Raw genomic sequence first — 18359 nt, 5'->3', positions numbered from 1 at the left:
AAGAAGATGCGGACAAAAAGTAGAACAGGCAATGAACAATGAGAAGATGGCATGCAGTGGACAGCAATGGCTGTCTGGCTCTGATGAAACCAATTGCTGTTTGTTTTCGGTGCATGAAATGAATCATATGTCTTGTCTCAGTTATTATTTAATCTTTTACACAGTAATTGTAATACATGTCTACTACTCTGTTTTTTTTTACCTTGTTTAATTCAAATTGTACTTCAACTTCAGGGGCCACTATGTTGCATTTTCCAATATGCCAAATGTCCTTGGAGTAGACTCACTTGCCAATATAACATGATGATTGATTAAATAATATATCTTTTTTCTTTACAGTCACTCACTGGGATGAATGGATCATCAGCGTCGGTTTACGGAAGAACTATGGCCAATTCGTGAGTGGCAAACAGGTAAACCAGTCTACAACAAGTACTAAAGCAGAACTACATGTCTGTCTATTCGTGGTATGTAGTGGTCGAGGGCGAGGCAGTATACTGTTGTTGTTATGCCAGGCAGAGTCCACTCCACTCCAGACAGCAGTTCATGTAAAATTGGGGCTATGTGGCTTGCTGCATACAATTAGATATGCTTTGTCTGTCTGATGAAGAGCCTAGGTATGCTACATCAGGTTGCTTCACTCAGTGGTGCCTGCCTTGACCGTCTGCATGGCCCTGCCTCAAGCTTGGGCCAAACATCCGTTATGTTTGCGAAATTTGCTGTTTTTCGGTTTTTCGCAAATCTCGCGAAATTACCGAAAATTTGCAAATTCTTGAGCGGAACGGATTTTTGGCCCATGCTTGCGGCAGGGCCATGCAGACGGTCAAGGCAGGCACCACTGAGTGAAGCATCCTGATGTAGCATACCTAGGCTCTTTGACACAGACAGACAAAGCATATCTAGGGTTTAGGGTTCAGTGCAATTTACAAGGGTTTTTGGGTTTAAGTTGGTAGGGTTCCCACTGAGTCTAGGGCTCAGGGCCCGATGCAGGCTCGTTCATAATGATGTTGGCAAGGTTTTAGGGGGGTTTGGCGTTCTTTGGTCCAGAATTGGCAGAATGTTGGCCCTTTTTGGTGTTTTGTGGGCGCGTGTGTTTGGGTGAAAAGTGAAAACTAGCCGTAGACCTCTTCTTCTTCTTCTTCTTCAAAGAGTGCAGTGGTTCGATTTTGTTCTGCCTTGCTGAGATTCTTGAGAATCGCTGGAACAAGTGTCCAGGTAAGTTTCAAGAGGATCGAAGTAGTGGAAGTGTGAAAACAGCAGTTTTTTGTGAACAGCGCAATTTACCATGTTTTGGATATATTTTTGGGGGTGTTCTAGATTTGTGGGGGTGGGTCGGGGGTCTTGAAGCACTGCTGGGAAGGTCTAATTTTGATTGCAAGTGGTTTCAAGAAAATCCATGGTGGAAAAGGAGGGTTTGGGCCTTGTTGCAGACAGCGTTTTGGCACAATTTAAACTGAGGCCTAGCAGTATTACATGTTTTTGGGGAGCTGTTTCGGGGGGTTCTATGTTTTTGGGGGTGGGTCGGGGGGTCTGGGAGCACTGCTGGGGAGGTCTAAGTTTGATTGCAAGTGGTTTGAAGAAAATCCATGGTGGGAAAGGGGAGTTAGGGCCTAGCTGCAGAGCGCATTTGGAGTGATTTTGAGGTAGGCCTAAAATGTTCTAAGTGTGACATTTTCTATTTTGGCTTTTGGCCTGTTTGGGGGTGTTCTACTTTTTTGCGGGTGGGTTGAGGGGTCTGGGGGCAATGCTGGGAAGGTCTAATATCGGATGCAAGTGGTTTGGAGAAAATCCATGGTGAAAAAGGTTTTCCTTTTTAGCTCACTTGCGTGTTTTTAGGGGGCTGTTTGGGGGGGTTCTAGGTTTTTGGGGGTTAGTTTGGGGGTCTGGGAGCACTGCTGGGAAGGTCTAATATCGGATGCAAGTGGTTTGGAGAAAATCCATGTTGAAAATGTTTTTCCTTTTTAGCTCACTTGCGTGTTTTTGGTGGGCTGTTTGGGGGGTTCTAGGTTTTTGGGGTGGGTTTGGGTTTGGGGATCTGGGAGCACTGCTGGGAAGGTCTAATTTTGATTGCAAGTGGTTTCCTCTCTCCACAAAACTTTCCCCACAAACCCCATTCCCATCCAAGTTTCAAACCCTAACCCTCTTCCCCCAGGCTGTCTGGTTTTCATTGAGGTGTGAGTAAATGACAACAATAATTCCACACACTTGCTGGGGAGGATAAGGTGCAAGCAACCTCCTCAAATGCATTTTAAGGCAGCTAGATGAATCCTAATTCTGGTTAAAAAAACAACAATGAGTATTTTAAATAAATTCTGAATTTCTTGCCCACCATCAATTGGATCCATCGTCAACATCATCCTCCTACATGTCAAGAAGACTTGTTGTTACGCTGCTGTGTCACTGTTCTTGTTGTAGCCATAATCATCCATGCAATTCTTTTTTCCCCATACTTATCTTCGGCATTGCTTAGGCTACTGTTCCTTCTAATACTCCTCTCAGGCCACTCAATGTCTCATTTTTTTCCTTTGTTTTCATATGCTGCTACTGCTAATGTGGTACCACTCCTGCTAACACCACAACAACGGAATTTCGGTCCGAGATGGCGTAATCGCCATTTGTCATGCAGCCAGCGCTGTGCCTAGCTCTATTCTCAAACACGAATCACAGGTAAGATAGCATTTTGGGGAGAAAGAATAATGAGCTAGGACTCAGAGGAGAGACTGACAGTAGTACTAGTAAAGTACTAGTAGGCCAATTCAATTCACTAACCCTGTTAGTGGCACTTTTGAACATTTTTGGACGTTTTAGATAATTCATGCTGGTAAGTTTGAGGAAACCAAACGTGCCGTAACCCCCGCCCACCACCCCACAAAATAAGATCAATGCGTACACTATGTTGAAGTATGTAAAATGAATAATGATATATTTCCCCAAACAAAAATAAACTAGTCCCACCCCTCCCTAACCCAAACAATTGTCCATTTCAAATAGTCTACTAGTCCCAAATAATCCCAACTCCCGATTCCCACCCCCCAACAGTCTTTAAAAAAGGGGCAAGTGACACAGTCACTTCCGGCAGTGTCAGGACAGGCGGTCCCGCCGCTAATTGCAGAGGTCCCGGAGCTGTTTTTCAAGGTCGTCCACCTTCCGCTCCAGGTAGTCCACTCTTAGGCTTAGGCGGCGCATGTGTGCCTTACAGGCTCTGGGGGGGCCAGCTGCTGGTGTTCCTGCAGCTGAGCGGTGGCGGGGGGCTGTCCGAGCACGGCACCATGCTTGAGGCTGCTGGCTGGTGGACACTCTACTGGATAAACAGCGTGGCTGAGACCCACACGCTGCAACACTTTGCTGCATAGCGCTTCGCGCTTTTTAAACTTACCGCTTTTTCTATTCTTGTTTTATTTTCATTTGCTTTGTACCCTGATTTTAATAGGGACTCCTGGCCCCCACTTGCACCATAATTGGTTCCTGCACCGCTACTTTGCGGGTTTGGGTTCTGTGGGCTCTTAGCTCGCCGGTAGTTTAATAGGCGCCATCTTGGGTGAGGACGCGCCGTTCTAGAGGCGCCGGACCGAGCGCTCTAGCCTTGCGGCCCTCCTCCGCCCGCCCTACTTAAACTTTGCCTTAGCGCGCAGCGGTGACGCGCAGCGGGTCGTGCCTTCACTGCGCCGGAGTCGTGCCAGAGTCCTGCCCGTCTGCGCCCGTCAGCGCAGAGGAAGCGCTAGGGCAGGGCTCTGCACTTCGGCTGGTACGTTTACCTGTTTTCCCTCTAGCAGTCATTAGGCATGTATTCTAGAACAGACTTACTTCGTCTCCGTCTTACCCTTCCCCCTTGCTCTGAGACATATCTCCACCCTCTGTGTGGCCCTTTCAGGTGCCCCGGCTGTGCCTTTACGCTTTCTATACCTACCCCGATTTCTACTCATTGTTCTGCTCTTCGTAAGTCACCAGATCCTACATTATTTAAGATCTACCATCTCAATGTTAGATCTTTGGTCAAGCACCATCTTGATGTCCATGACTTACTTGATGAAGTTCCCGATATTCTTTTCATGTCTGAAACTTGGCTCCACAATGACGCCTCGGCTGTCATCAACTTAGCACTCCCTCCGGACTATACAATCTACACTCTTAACCGTGACTCTAGAGGGGGTGGTATTGCAGCCGCTATTAAAACCAGTTATTCATGTACATGGAAGGCCATGGATATCGCGGGATGCGAAAGTGCTTATTTTTCAGTTTCTGTTAATCCGCACTTTGCTTTTTCTGGCTTACTCATTTATCGGCCTCCGGGCCCTGATGCTGCCTTCAGGGCCGCCCTTCCCGATGTAGTAAGCTCTTTGGCTCTGAAAACTGCCAATTTCAACATAATTGGAGATCTCAACCTCCATTTTGATTCCCCTTGTCCCTCGGTGGCCAGTAGTACTTGTGCTGACCTGGAGGCTCTCCAACTCTTTCAATTAGTTCAACATAACACACATATTGGTGGTCACATCCTAGACCCTTTTTTCACCTCCCTTACATCGGCCAAAGTCCTGCTCCCTAGACCTATGGCCTGGACAGACCACCACCTTATTGAATGTCATCTCTTACTTGAAAATCCTCTTGTAGTTGCCCCTATCCCTGCCATTCTCAGGCGCCCGTGGAAAAAATTGAAACTTAGCGATTTCCATCAGCTTTTGAGCGAGGTCCCTTTTGCCCCTTTTTTGGATGTGGAATCGGGTTACGATCTTTATTGCAACTGGCTCACTAATGCGTTGGACAAGCTTATTCCTGCTACCTTGACTAAACAACAGCGCTCCCACTCCAGTCCCTGGTATGACGACTCTCTTCGGCTTCTAAAAAAATCCTGTAAACAAGCCGAAAGAGTCTGGCGTAAGTCATACGATCCGGTCAGGAAAGCTTTGTACCTCGCCACCATCAAGAAGTACCACAGAGCCATTTGCTGGGCCCGGGCCTCCTATTTTTCCCGTGAGTTCAGTGCTAGCACCAACCCTACTAAACTTATTTTTAAGGCACTGAAAGAGTTCACTACCTGTAGAACTTCTACCGTTGAGATTTGTTCTTCCTCCCATTGCGAGGACTTAGCTGCCTTTTTTGTTAGTAAAGTGGAAGGTATTTATCGAGCTTTCCCCAGCTCCACAGGATCTCGGCAGTGCAACATAGCCACTCCGAAAACTTCCACCACGCTATCCCATTTTCCGGAGCTTTCTAAGGAGGAGTTCAACAAACTCGTTATTCGAGTGAAGTCAGGCTCCCCTAAAGACCCTTTGCGGCCTTCTCAATCTAGAGAATCTCCCTCTTTTTGCCTTCCCCCGCTTTGTAAGCTTATTAATCTGTCCCTGTCCTCAGGCTCTGTTCCCTGTGCCTGGAAACAGGCGCAGGTAATCCCTATTCTAAAAAAACCTGCTCTAGACCCTAAAAAAGCGGAAAATTATCGCCCCATCTCTCTCCTCCCGTGGGCTGCTAAACTGACTGAGGCCCATGTTAACACCATCTTAGCAAACCATCTCCTTTCTGCGAATATTTTAGATCCCTCGCAGAATGGCTTTAGGCCCGGTCACAGCACCGAGACTGCGCTCCTGTATATGGCTGAACATCTTCGCATGTTGGTGGATTCAGGTCACACGGCGGCACTGGTGCTCCTTGATCTAAGTGCCGCCTTCGACACTGTCTCCCATGACATTTTACTCCAACGTCTGGTTGAAGCCGGGGTGGATAATATCGCTCTTGAATGGTTCAGATCTTTCTTATCTGATCGCTCCTTCAGGGTCACCACCCCCCCTTTCGAATCCAAACCACATGCGATTGCCCAGGGAGTTCCACAGGGATCGGCTCTCAGCCCCACTTTATTTAATCTATATGTCCAACCGCTAGCTGCTGTCGCCATGCGTGGGAACCTTTCCATCGTATCCTACGCAGACGACACTCAGCTGGCGGTTGCTATTAGTGGGGCTTCCGATCTTGAGGCAGTCAAGTTCCGTGAGGGACTTATATCCGTGGCCCACTGGATGAATGACAATTTCCTGCAATTAAACGCCAAGAAAACCGAGGTGCTCATTGTGGGGAAACAATCACATCTGTGGGGCGATAACTGGTGGCCGCATGAGCTCGGTCCTACTCCTACCCCCGTCACTGAAGTTAAAAACCTTGGGGTATGGTTTGACTCCCAACTGAGTTTTTCCATCCATACTAAAAAGATTGCTGCAGCATGTTTTGGGATTTTGCGTCAGCTTCGGTCCACCTTCAAATACTTTGACGCTCCCACTCGACAACTCATTGTGCAAGCCATGATCTTGTCTAAACTAGATTATGCTAGCTCTCTTTTTCTTGGAGTCAATCAGGCTGAACTCTCCCGTCTCCAACGCGTCCAGAACGCCGCCGCCAGGGCTCTGGTCGGCTTACCCAAATTTTGTTCAGCTAGGAAAACCATTTATAATCTCCACTGGCTACCGGTGGCACAGAGAATAATGTTTAAATCATTGACTCTGACATTTAAAATTCTCAAATTGTCATCCCCTCAGATTCTGGAGCATCTTATCTCCCCCTACGTTCCAGCTCGCTCACTGAGGTCCTCTGCTCTCCACCTTACCATAGTGCCTCGCTTTAAGAGATCCAGGATTGGCGGACGCTCTTTTCGAGTTCTTGCCGCCAAACTATGGAATTCCCTGCCTGTCCATATTCGTGCCATCGACGGGCTCTTTGCTTTTAGGAAGCCTGTCAAAACCTTTCTCTTCCCCTTAGCTCCTTAGTTCTGCTGTGTTGTGTTTTGTCTCTCACCTTTGTCCGTTTTTTTTTGTTCTGTACTAGCGCCAGGACGCCCCTTTGCTGGGGCATCTGTGCGCTCAATAAATCCGGATAACATAACATAACATAACATAACACGCGGGCAGTGCTGGAGGAGGTTGTTGACGCCCCCTCCTCCTGTTCCCGAGCCCACAGCCGGCAATATTCCACCCGAATGGCCTCCAGCTTCCGGGCCCTGGCCTGGACAGCCATCTCCCTTCTGGTAAGCTTTTTGGGAGCATTAGTATGAAGAAAGAAAGAAAAATAATGTAACCAATACTCTTTAACAATAACACAAAATAATTCAACAGAAAGTTGTCTCACAGTAACACTAGCAATTTGCAAGCACAGTATAACATTTTGCCATGTATCTTTCTGCCGTCTTTGGTGGCCTGTTACAGTGGGAGTTTCAGGAATTCTACTACCAGGCAGCACTATGGACTCAATACATAGTCAGAGAGTCAGAGAGTACACCAGTATTCTTCTTTTTTTCTCTAGTTTTGCGAAAGAAATTACTTGTACGTGAACTTGTGGTAGCCGGCATAATGCCAGCTCAGTCAGCTTGCACCCAAGAAAAAGAGACACAAGCCATGATGACGCAGACTTGCATGCATTACTTTAAGCAGTACATGCAGGTGGGGATAGGGAAGCTCTTACTTTTGTATAGGGGTGGCACTGGCCATACTCGGTTACATCAAGGGCTACTGCTCAATGCTTTCGCACTGCCCACCTGCGCCTTAAGTACTACAAAAGGAAAATTAAGATTATTCATTTCTGATCATGTATCCAGCTGATCACATGATCTCTTTGCTTATATGATGGATGACTTTAGGTGCTTTGTTGTGATAGATTGAGTGAACAACGGCGATGATAATTATGAACATAGGGAGTGAGTGTGGTAACCATAATTGCCGGAGGAAGGGACTTGACTTGATATAATTGTCAACTATACAATACATACCCAATATATGCTGTGTTTGCAAAGTAAACTACTGTACTGTTACTTTAGGCAAGGGAGAGTTTCTGAACAATCACAACTTGTAGTATTTGGATTTCCTCTGCTTTGCTACTCTGGCACAGACATGCTGTTCGAACAAAGTAACACTCTTCATGCACTGAGCGTCTGCTCTACATACACCTCTGCTATGTATGAGGAAGAAGATACCATCCAGGCTTCCAAAGTAAACGTCTTTCATTCTTCTTAATGTCTCAACTGTAACAACTTTACTTTTTCTCAGCAACCAAATAACACCCTTTTCATTTTATTTGGTAAACCACCGTCTTGACTTGCATTTGAGTTTCACCAAAATGATATATTGCAATGCACCACGTATCATTCTTTAGTCATAAATGTTACGACTCGCTCGTCCTTCCATTGACCCTAAGTTCTTTCCCTTTTTGTTCATCACATCCCTCAAGTTGATCTGATATGATTTGGCTTCACGATAAAAGTTTCCCAGCTGATTTGAAGTCAAATAGAGAGGGCATTGCTTACTCGAGAACTACCGCCGCTAATGCTATTGCTTTGTCAAGGGTGACTGTCTTCTCCGTGATTGGCTAAAAAAATGTAGTGTACTGGCTACTGTACAGTACATCATACACTCCTTTGCGAGCCTACTCTAAAATGTCAATAAGTAAGGAGTATAATAATAACTTACCACCGTCCGCCACTGCTGAGCCATCCCCCTCAGCTCCTCCTGGTGGCGCCACCGCATCCGCCGCTTGAGTGGACCCCTCCGCGCTGTTGGCCCCGGCACTGGTGGTGGCAAATGCTGCATCCGATGTTATGACGCCTAGAAAAAACATGTCATATTTTTAGATGCCATACACCACCCCCTACTTCATCTCGTAATGGAAGAGAAAATGTTAAACAATTTTTAAATATTGGGACTGAAAAGAAGTCACGGTTTTGGGGAGGGTGTTAACTTATATGCTTAGCCATAACATGCAACTCTTTTTGGCACAACTGATGAATGCTTGCTCTTTAACGTGCAACATTTTTATAATTACAGACAGAACCAACTACTCCTCATCACCACCAGGAGGACTTGAAGTTCCAACAAGGTGAGGGCTCCTGAGTCCCGCATAGTTACTTCTGACTGAGGTATGTGGAAAGTCGAACTGCACCTATCATCAACAATGTACTATTTCTCTTGTCCATTCTTCTGTATGTGCAGAATAGTCCCTGAAACACTAGCGGTATGGTATGTGCTACTATCAAATCAAAAAGCCAACTACTAGCTTATTCTTGGTGGACATTGACATTTTGTTGTCGGAAATTGTCAAAGCATTAACATTAAGAAGACTGGAATAGACAGCAATGGCAACCCAGAGGACTGCACTGAGTGCCTCTAGAGCTATTGCTGGATCAGAGTTTTGTTTAACACCGTTTGCCGACTGGGCAAGCTTAGCTACCTACACAGACCGACTCATAAATAATAGTAAATAGTGTAGCACAGAGAGTGATGGTAGAGAGGCATGATAAGAAAGTAGAAACAGTCTACAAGAAGATCAAAGACTATTTTGTAAAAAATAGAATTAGGAAACAGTTTGGAATGAATAGCAGCTGTAAAAACTAAGGAAGTATAATTATATTAAAACAGAACAACTTACTGGGGCCAGCAGAAGAGCCTGCAGAGGACCGTTCCTGCCCACTCTGTTCCGCCGAAGTCTGGGATGTTGCTGCCTTGCCCCTGGGAGGTGATGATGATCATGAAATAAACACAAACATGGATGATTGATTTTTGAAAATATTTGATTTCTTTGACCACAATCTAAAATTATCTCAGGGAAACAAATTAGTAACAATTGCACTACATGTATTGACCTATCTGATCTGGTCAACTAGGAGGATACTAGTACAGTATTGCTGGATTCGCAGACCGTCTACTTGGAAAGTTATGTAAATCAATAACTAAACCAACAACAAAAAGGTTCTACTACGACTGCCAGCACTGAGCAGCACGCGACGTGACAGACACAGCCCGTCATCATGATTGCAGAGCACTACAAAATGTCCTACTACTAATAACAAGTCATAATATACTCAACCTATCAATCCATCACTATCTCTTCTTCTTAGTGGCAGCAGGAGTACAAAGGAAGGACTAGACTTGAGTCTCTAGTCTCTCTAGCATTACGCAGTTCTGCAAAGTACTACACTCATACATATTCAGGCCAAAAGAGTAAAAAGTTGCAAACAAGTAAGCATAGTAGCAACGCCACTGAGGAGGCGAGCACCTGCAATCACAGAAGCTATTTAAACACTATTTTACCTGCAATTTAATCTAATAGGCAGCATTCTTGCTCTTCAGGAAAAACATATATTAGCAATATAACACAGAGCAGAAGAATACAAAGTAGTTATTAAATAGCTACATGCCAAGGCCAAGGATCTCCATGCCTAGCAGGTGGAGCAGGTCCTGCTCCCGGTCGAGGACGTCGGCCCACCGGTGCGTCGCTTGGTCATAGGTGCGCCGGACCCCCGACTCCCTCCGCATGGCCCAGCACACCTTATCCCACCGCTGGCTACGCTCCGGGAGGCCATACCCTTGACCGGGCCTGCCCCCTGCTGCCACGGTCTTAGGGAGGTGGCGCAGAACAAAAAATATAAGAGCGGCCACCTCCACCGCGGTAAAAAATCTCCCTGGCCACTACATCCTCCCCCCTCAATCGCCCGCATGGGAGCCGGGTACTGGGTGCGGGACCCTTCCCCTTGCTTTTCCCGGCTCCTTTTGCCATGGTCCTGGGCGACAGAAGAAAAGAATAGGGGGAAAAAATAAATAAAATAAAAGAGAGAGCTAAACAAAAAAAGTAGTTATTAAAGTAACAAAAAGTTGAAAAAAAACACAAAATATAGATCTAGACAAATAGAGAGATGGATATGAACCAAAAAAGAGCAAAAAAAAGTTCAAAGAAACAAAGGATTGCAAAAATTGAAAGAGGACAGAAAAACCATGCTCAGAAAAATAGCAATGAATGAAAAACAAGATGGCCGCGCCCATTGAGGACCGCGTGGGTAAGTTTGCGCGATATTTCCCCCGCGAGCACGCAAAAACACACGCAAACTCATAATAGCGCGCCGCACACAACGCGAGCTTGCCAATAGCGCCCGGGAACGGAAATACGCAATGCGCACAAGATGGCCGCGCCCATGTACGACCGGATGGGTAACTTCGCGGTCGGTGCGCTGCAAGCGGCCCGCGAATACACAAAAAACCCAGCGAACACGCAAAAAAATCTGCAAATTCGCACAAATTCGCAGATTATGCAGATCGCAAATTCGATTTCGCGTGAATTCACAGACCGTGAATTCGCAAATTTCGCCCATACTTAAAAATTACGCAGCTTTGCTATTTGGCACATTGATATTCAATAACACCAGCCATAAGATTCAGAGCAAAAGTTTGAGCCCATCACCTATTCTTTTACAATTTAACCACTTTCCCCACTGAAAGGGCCATCTCCTAACCACATCCTTAGGGTGGTTCTAAATGCACATATTTTAAAGAGCAATCAAAATAACAATCATGAGTTTTGGTTAGACTAGTTAAGCTACTTTCTTAGCTATATTTGTCAATAGCTTTGGCCAGGTATGTCGAAAGTTAATTAATTCAGTCTGTGTTAGCACTTCCACATAGCAGACCTGTATTTTTTAAAAATAGTTCCTTTCTTTTTAATTTAGTTATTAGCAACAGCAGTGAGAGCATTGCAGAATGAAATTCTATACAGGAAAGAGTGTCTTGGTGATGCTAATGCTTCAAATTTTGGGCTTCTTCTTCAACACCCCCTGCAATGGGAGTTTGTAGGTGCCTGAGAAATAATCAATTACAATTTCAAACTCACAGTGTAACCCATTTAGCCACAAAGTAAACCTCTGAGTTGGAAGATGGGATTAAGTATGGATTCATTAGAAATTCAAAGCCAAGCTGACATAAATCAGGTTCAGAAACATAGTATAAAACTGTAGAATCACTGAGGGATATCCTACACGTTTGGCAACATTTATCCTCAATAACAGAATGCAAATGAGCAATTCAGTAGCTTTAATACAGCGAATGAGAAACAAAGTCTGGTGAGTAGATTGAAAGTTTTGATCCTCCTGCCTATACATGAAGTTGTCTAAGAAAATCTATTAACCCCTTCGACGCTCATGACGAGCTGGGCTCGTCATGCAGTAGCCTCCCAGCACGCTCATGACGAGCCCAGCTCGTCATGAATAATGGGTTTTTGTAAATCCCAGCGCAGCAGCAGAATATGATGAGCTTCCAAGTGGTTAAGCCCTAGTCTAAACTAGGAATCAGAAAACCACTATTTAAGTCAGGGAAGCAGAGAAAGGTGTCCTCATAGCAGAACCTTTGTAGAAGTTTCACAAAGGGATAGAATATTGCATAGCATGACTCCACACAACAAATATGTCACAAAGAGGTCTGTACCTCTCAGAGTCTGAAGGGAACATATATAAAGCTAAATTATATCCTCAATTATACCTGCAACAGATTCTTTGAGAATCCCATGTCGCATGTCTCATTATTTTACATCTTCAAACAACAAAACTTGGCAACTACACTCAAGATTTTTTCCTGTGGTCCATATATTAGAATGTCCTCGGATTCCTACCTTCTCTTCATGCCGCATAAACAGTAATCCTCCCTTCGTTCATTAAAGCTTCTTGTCCTTGCCAAAAGACACTCCCTTTGAGCCTCACTATCTCTTTCACACAATGTGCCTTTCTTTAACCATGAGCTCATGCAGATGCACCTGCAGAGGAGGGAAAAACATTGGATCCAAGGCAAACATTTACGTTAGAATTGAAACATTAAGAAATCAAAATGCTTAAGGCCTTTAGCCAACTTAGTACAGCAAACGTTTCAGAACATGTTAATTTAAATGCCTGATGATAGATATATATACAGCTACAATATAGATACAGAGCACTATTCAAATAGATGCCTTTTCAGTTATAAAATAAAAGCAGATTGTTATGTAAAAGAATACGCATATATAATAATTACAAATGCAGATGTAGATGAGAACTGTAATTCATTGTTACTGTGAGGGAAAACGCTACTATGCACACACATATAAATGTCGAGATTACAACGTAAATGCACTGTTTGTATCTGTTCAGGTGCACTACCTTTCTTTAATAATGTTAAATTACACAAATACATGAGGCCATAGGTAAATATATACGTGGCCTAGTAAAATATAAAAAGGTGGAGCCAAAATTACGCTGCTCTTCAGGGACCAGTTGTTGGTCAGGATAGGGGGCCTGTAGACGACTGGAGGATAGCTTCCTTGCTGATCTTTTACTTTTACTTACAAAACCCTGCCAGGACTGTGCCAGACCTCAAGAGGACGTTTTGAATTTCCCCAGACCATGGCTCCCCCCCACCCGCACTATTCTGACATTCCCCTGATTACACTTGACCCCTACCCGACAGGGAAGTTCGAGCATTTTGTCCGATGCCCGGTGGAGCTGCTCTGTTCAGCTAATTGAGGAGATCCGCATTGGGTTATCCCCTGACCGTCACCTGCACAGCCGGACACTGGACACTGTTTGTCCTCTTCTCCCTGTCTCGCCCTTCCCCCCTGCATATTTCTGCAGTTCTGCCTTTTCCTTGTCTCCTTTCTTTCCATTTTTCTGACCGATGCCCGTTGGAGCTTCCTAGATAGCTATAGAAGAGACTGGCCTTGGATTTTCTCCGTGGCCATCATCTACCCACTCAGTCTCTGGTGTGACTTTCCCTTTATCTCTTGTCCGTCTTCCCCCTTGTCCTCTCCCTTCTCACTCCACCTCTCCCCATTCCCTCTCTATTTGTCTCTCCGGACATTGGACACAGTTCTTCTTCGTCTCCCTGCTATGGCTCCTTCCTCCCCACCTTTCCTATAAATTCTCTCAACCGCGTTGTTTGTTTACTGTACCTTACTACGCTATTGTAACTGATGTAATTTGTAACGCAATGTTCCTCTGCTATAACGCTCTGATACCTACGGGTCTAGCCAGTGCTTTATAATACTTTTGATGTACCTTCTAATGCAAGGTTCTCCTGGTTATGCGCTCTGATACCTCCGGGTCTAGATAGCGCTATATAACCTTGGCAAATTCAGATAAACTAAACTACTGTTTTTTCCAGAATGCTGAGACCTGAGCAACATGGCTGATGACTGGTGGAGCTGCTTGACAGCTAATAAGGAGTCTGGCCCTAGTTTTCCCCCTTGACCGTCACCTACCCAGCCGGACATTGGGCATTGTTCCTCCTCGTCTCCCCGCTTTTACTCCTTCCTACGAATTATTGAAACATTCTTTGTGTACTGTACCTTTCAATGTTCTTGTATCTGATGTATCTTGTAACGCAATGATCCTAAATGTAAAGCGCTCTGATACCCTCTTGGCTCAAGTTCGCACTATATAAAACTTATAAATAAATAAATAAATTAGGAAAGAGCAAAGATCAAGCTGTACGTGATATCACTCAGATGAATATGGCTAGTGTTGGCTATGGATGCACAATACTAGAGTTTTTGAGTTCTTTTTATAAAGATTACCGATTGTTAAAATTCGAAAAATATGAAACTCCTTTAAACTCTCACATTTAATTATTTTAAACCCTCCAATTTAAAACTAGCACTTTTGTGCAGCTTTTGTCTAGCGTTGTTGTTTTTGTGTGCCAAGTAGCTCCCTGAAGAGAGGGCCACAGCACTTAGAAAGTGTATATTTGTGTTTTTTATATATGTTTCTTTCCAAAGAAAATGAAATATTTTAGAATATGACATTTTGAAGTTTTATATCGAAAGGTTTTCATGATATTATTTCCTGGCCATTTTTATGTGCATTTTGGTATTCGGTTACTTCGGAACCACTGAAGTCAAACTAAAATATTCAGACAATTTGCTGAATTACATCTATTTTGTTGGTGATATCTGCTTTATAAAACCAACATTCTACTATAAAGGAACGAACATTTTTATATAGGTTAAACTTGAGCAAATGAGTTTTGAATGTCTAAAATGCTGTGAATACTTACTGCTTTGTTTCATTACACCCAGTTCCTCTTCCTCTTCCCAATATTTTGAGGTGCACCTGAAGCCACAAAGCAGGCAAGCTGTGGCTCGAAAATACTAACGAAGAAATTATACCTGTTATTAATTAATTTTCAGCAAAACATACCAGACCTTTCCAATACCACATTTTCAAATGATGAGACCCTGTTATCTAATATAGTGAGAATAGAGGAATACTCATCAATGACATCAGTTACCACTATGTCATGTCACAAGACGGTCCCTCTTGATTCAAATGAATATTTACAACATTTAACAGTAATTTCTTTAATATCTTTAATGTCTCTGGGTTCAGGGCCCAGATTATGCAGCGATAAGGCTTTCTTCTTTTTACAAGTTAATATATCACTGTCTATTGTCTACAAATACGTCTCAAACCCATCGCTCGATCACAGCCAGTCCAGTGGAGGCAGACCAGGAATAGACAAAAAAGGAGCCAGAGAAGAAATTCTTTCTATTTTGTTCGAAATGGTCAAGTGCCATAGCCTACAAATATAAATTGGTCCCAATCCAAGATGGCGGCCAAAAACTCACAATATACATAAATCCCCTCTCAAACAAAAATGACAAATGAATTTCCACAAGTTCTTGAAACTTACCCACCCCAAGAGGTCACCTGCAGGTACACAGCACAAAACGGCGGCACCAGATAAACAGTCCTCTTTCTATGCCGTCTCTCCCTTTGCCAGCAAATTTGCCTACCTTTTACACACGAAACATACCATGGTGAACAGCCCACAATGAGTCTGCGCAGAAGTTGTAGCGAAACCAGCCACAATGCTGATCCCCAAAGACTTTCCCCCAGCTATGTCAATTACGTTTAGCTGGCACAGACCAGAATGAACTACCAGTGGGAATCTGTTGAATTGAATTTGAATTTTTAAAAAATTTATAAAGCGCGCGTTCACTGTGCAGTTTCTTGGCGCTAGAGGGTTCTTGAGCTAAGGCGGACACAGGGGGCTATGGGCTGAAAGCTTGTTGGAACAGAAAAGTCTTGAGAGCTTTGCGAAACTCAAGATAGGAGGGGGAGAGTCTAACCTGGGGTGGGAGAGAGTTCCAGAAGGTGGGTGCAAGAACCGAAAATTTCTGACCTCCCGATCTTTTTTTCTTAAATCGGGGGATAACTAATAAAGATTTAGAAGAAGAGCGTAACGCTCTAGAGGGGCAGTAATTAGCGATGGTGGAGTTGTTAAAAGCCGGGGCAGTGCCCGCCCGAGCTTGAAAGGTGAGACAGCCAAGTTTGAAAAGAGCGCGTTGTTTGATGGGAAGCCAGTGAAGGGCAATAAGAAGGGGTGAAGAGTGATGAAATTTGGGCAGGCCATGTGCCAGGCGAGCAGCCTGGTTCTGCAACAGCTGGAGACGCTGGAGTGCGTAGGCGGGAGCACCATTGTAAATTATGTTCCCGGAATCGATCTTGGATAAGACCATGGCCATCACTATAAGTTTCAGTGCGGAGGGGGAAAAGAACCGGGATACTTTCCTGATAGTGCGCAGGGTGAAAAAACAAGAAGAAGCAACAGAGCTGATGTGAGAATGGAGTATCAAATCCTGGTTGAGAGTAATGCCAAGGGTTTTGACTGAGAAAGAAGGAGTGGGAGGTGAGCCAAGGGAAGGGGGCCAAAATGAAGGAGACCAGGGATTGCCACTGCCTCCAGTCAAAATCAAGTCTGTCTTATCCGGGTTGAGTTTGAGATGGTTTGCATTCATCCAATCCCAGATAAACAGCATGACGGACTGGAGGCTAGCTGCGCCGGATAGGGTGGAAGAGAAATTAAAAATGAGTTGGAGGTCATCAGCATAGTTATAGACTGTGACCTCCAGTTGTTGCAGTGCAGAAATAAGGGGGAAGATGTAAAGATTGAATAAGAGGGGGAAGAGGGAAGATCCCTGGGGAACGCCACAGTTCACCCTGCGGGGCAGGGCAGAGAATTCCGCAAGGTGGACTGCCTGAGTGCGATCGGCCAGGAAGGAACCTATCCAGGTCAGTACCTGTTCCCCCATGCCCGCCGCCTTGACACGGGACAAAAGAATGGAATGGTCTACCGTGTCAAATGCGGCGGACAAATCTAGGAGGACCAGGGCTTGAGGGGTGTTAGTGTCAAGTCCCTCCCTGAGTTAGTCCATGACCGAGATAACCACCTTCTCAGTGGAGTGGCGGGGACGAAAGCCCGCCTGACAGGGTGCGAGATAATTACTGTCCTCTATAAAAGAGCTGAGCACCTGAGTGACGTGGGACTCAGCTACCTTTCACAGATAAGGGAGAAGGGATATGGGGCGATAGTTTGCCGGGGAGGACGGGTCGGCGCCCGGTTTTTTTAGTATTGGAAGAATAGTGGCAGTTTTGAAAGAAGCAGGGACAAAGCCAAGCGTGAGGGAGTTGTTCAGGAGAGTGAGGGCGGGGGCTGGGCATTCAGTGAAGATCTGACAGAGGATTCGTGCCGGGCAGATGTCGGCTGGGGAGCCCGACTTGACGCGCCTCAGTAGAGGGAGTAGAGATTCTTTAGTCAGTGATGGAATGGTAGTGAGGGACCGATTATTGTCCGGTGGCTGCGGATGGGTGAAAGTGGGCGAGGGAGGAGGGATGTTAGCTTTGATGCAGACTATTTTTTCGATGAAGAACTCGTTAAGCGAGTTGCATAGGGACTGGGAGGGGGGGATCTTGGGTGAGGTTCTGTCGGATGATGCCAGCTCGTGGACGGTGGAAAAAATCTCCCGAGACTGGTTTTCTGCGGCTAAGATGCGCCCAGAAAAGTATTCTGTTTTGGCTGTCAGGATGGCTTGTTTATATTCACTGAGTTGGGTGGTGAAGAGTAGTCTTCGGGTCGGGCAGTAGGTTCTTCTCCAAGCTCGTTCGGCCTGCCGTAGCTCTAGAGTTTCTAGGCTTTAAGGCCAGGATTGAACCACTTGTTAGCATTGTGGGTACGGTTGATGGTGACCCATTTTAAGGGAGCCACAGGGTCACAGGCTTTGATGAGCCAGTGGTCCAGGATAGTGGCCTGGGAGTGTGGGGCTAGGCCCGATAGATCTGGGCAGGTGGCAGTTAGTGAGTTGCACGCACAGGGATGGTATGTCGACTTGAGTCCAATTCCTTGCCCAGGTGTTTTTAGGGGGGGAAGATGTTATTTTATGGCTCAGATCCAATGAAAAGGCGAGCAGAGAGTGATCTGACCATGGGCAGGGCGATATGATAGGAGTGGAGGTCGGGATATTTAATGTCCAAATCTGATCGAGAATGTGGCCCTTGATGTGGGTAGGGCCATGGACATGCTGAGTGAAATTGAGGCTGAGGAGTAGATGGGTAAAATCTTTAGAAGTGATGTCTTCAGCGGGGTCAGTAGGCCAGAAATTAAGGTCTCCCAAAACGAGGACAGTGGCATTATTGACTACTAAGGTGGCCAGTAGGTCCTGGAAGGCAGAAAGAAAGCCAGGAATTGGCTGGGGTGGTCTATACATCAACACACAGGTGATAGGGATCTTGAACGAGGTTGAACGTACTACGAGGCAATCAG

This window comes from Lissotriton helveticus, chromosome 4_1, assembly GCF_964261635.1.
Source record: "Lissotriton helveticus chromosome 4_1, aLisHel1.1, whole genome shotgun sequence".
In the NCBI taxonomy this organism is placed as follows: domain Eukaryota; kingdom Metazoa; phylum Chordata; class Amphibia; order Caudata; family Salamandridae; genus Lissotriton; species Lissotriton helveticus.
Note: the sequence above shows the minus strand (reverse complement) of the source record.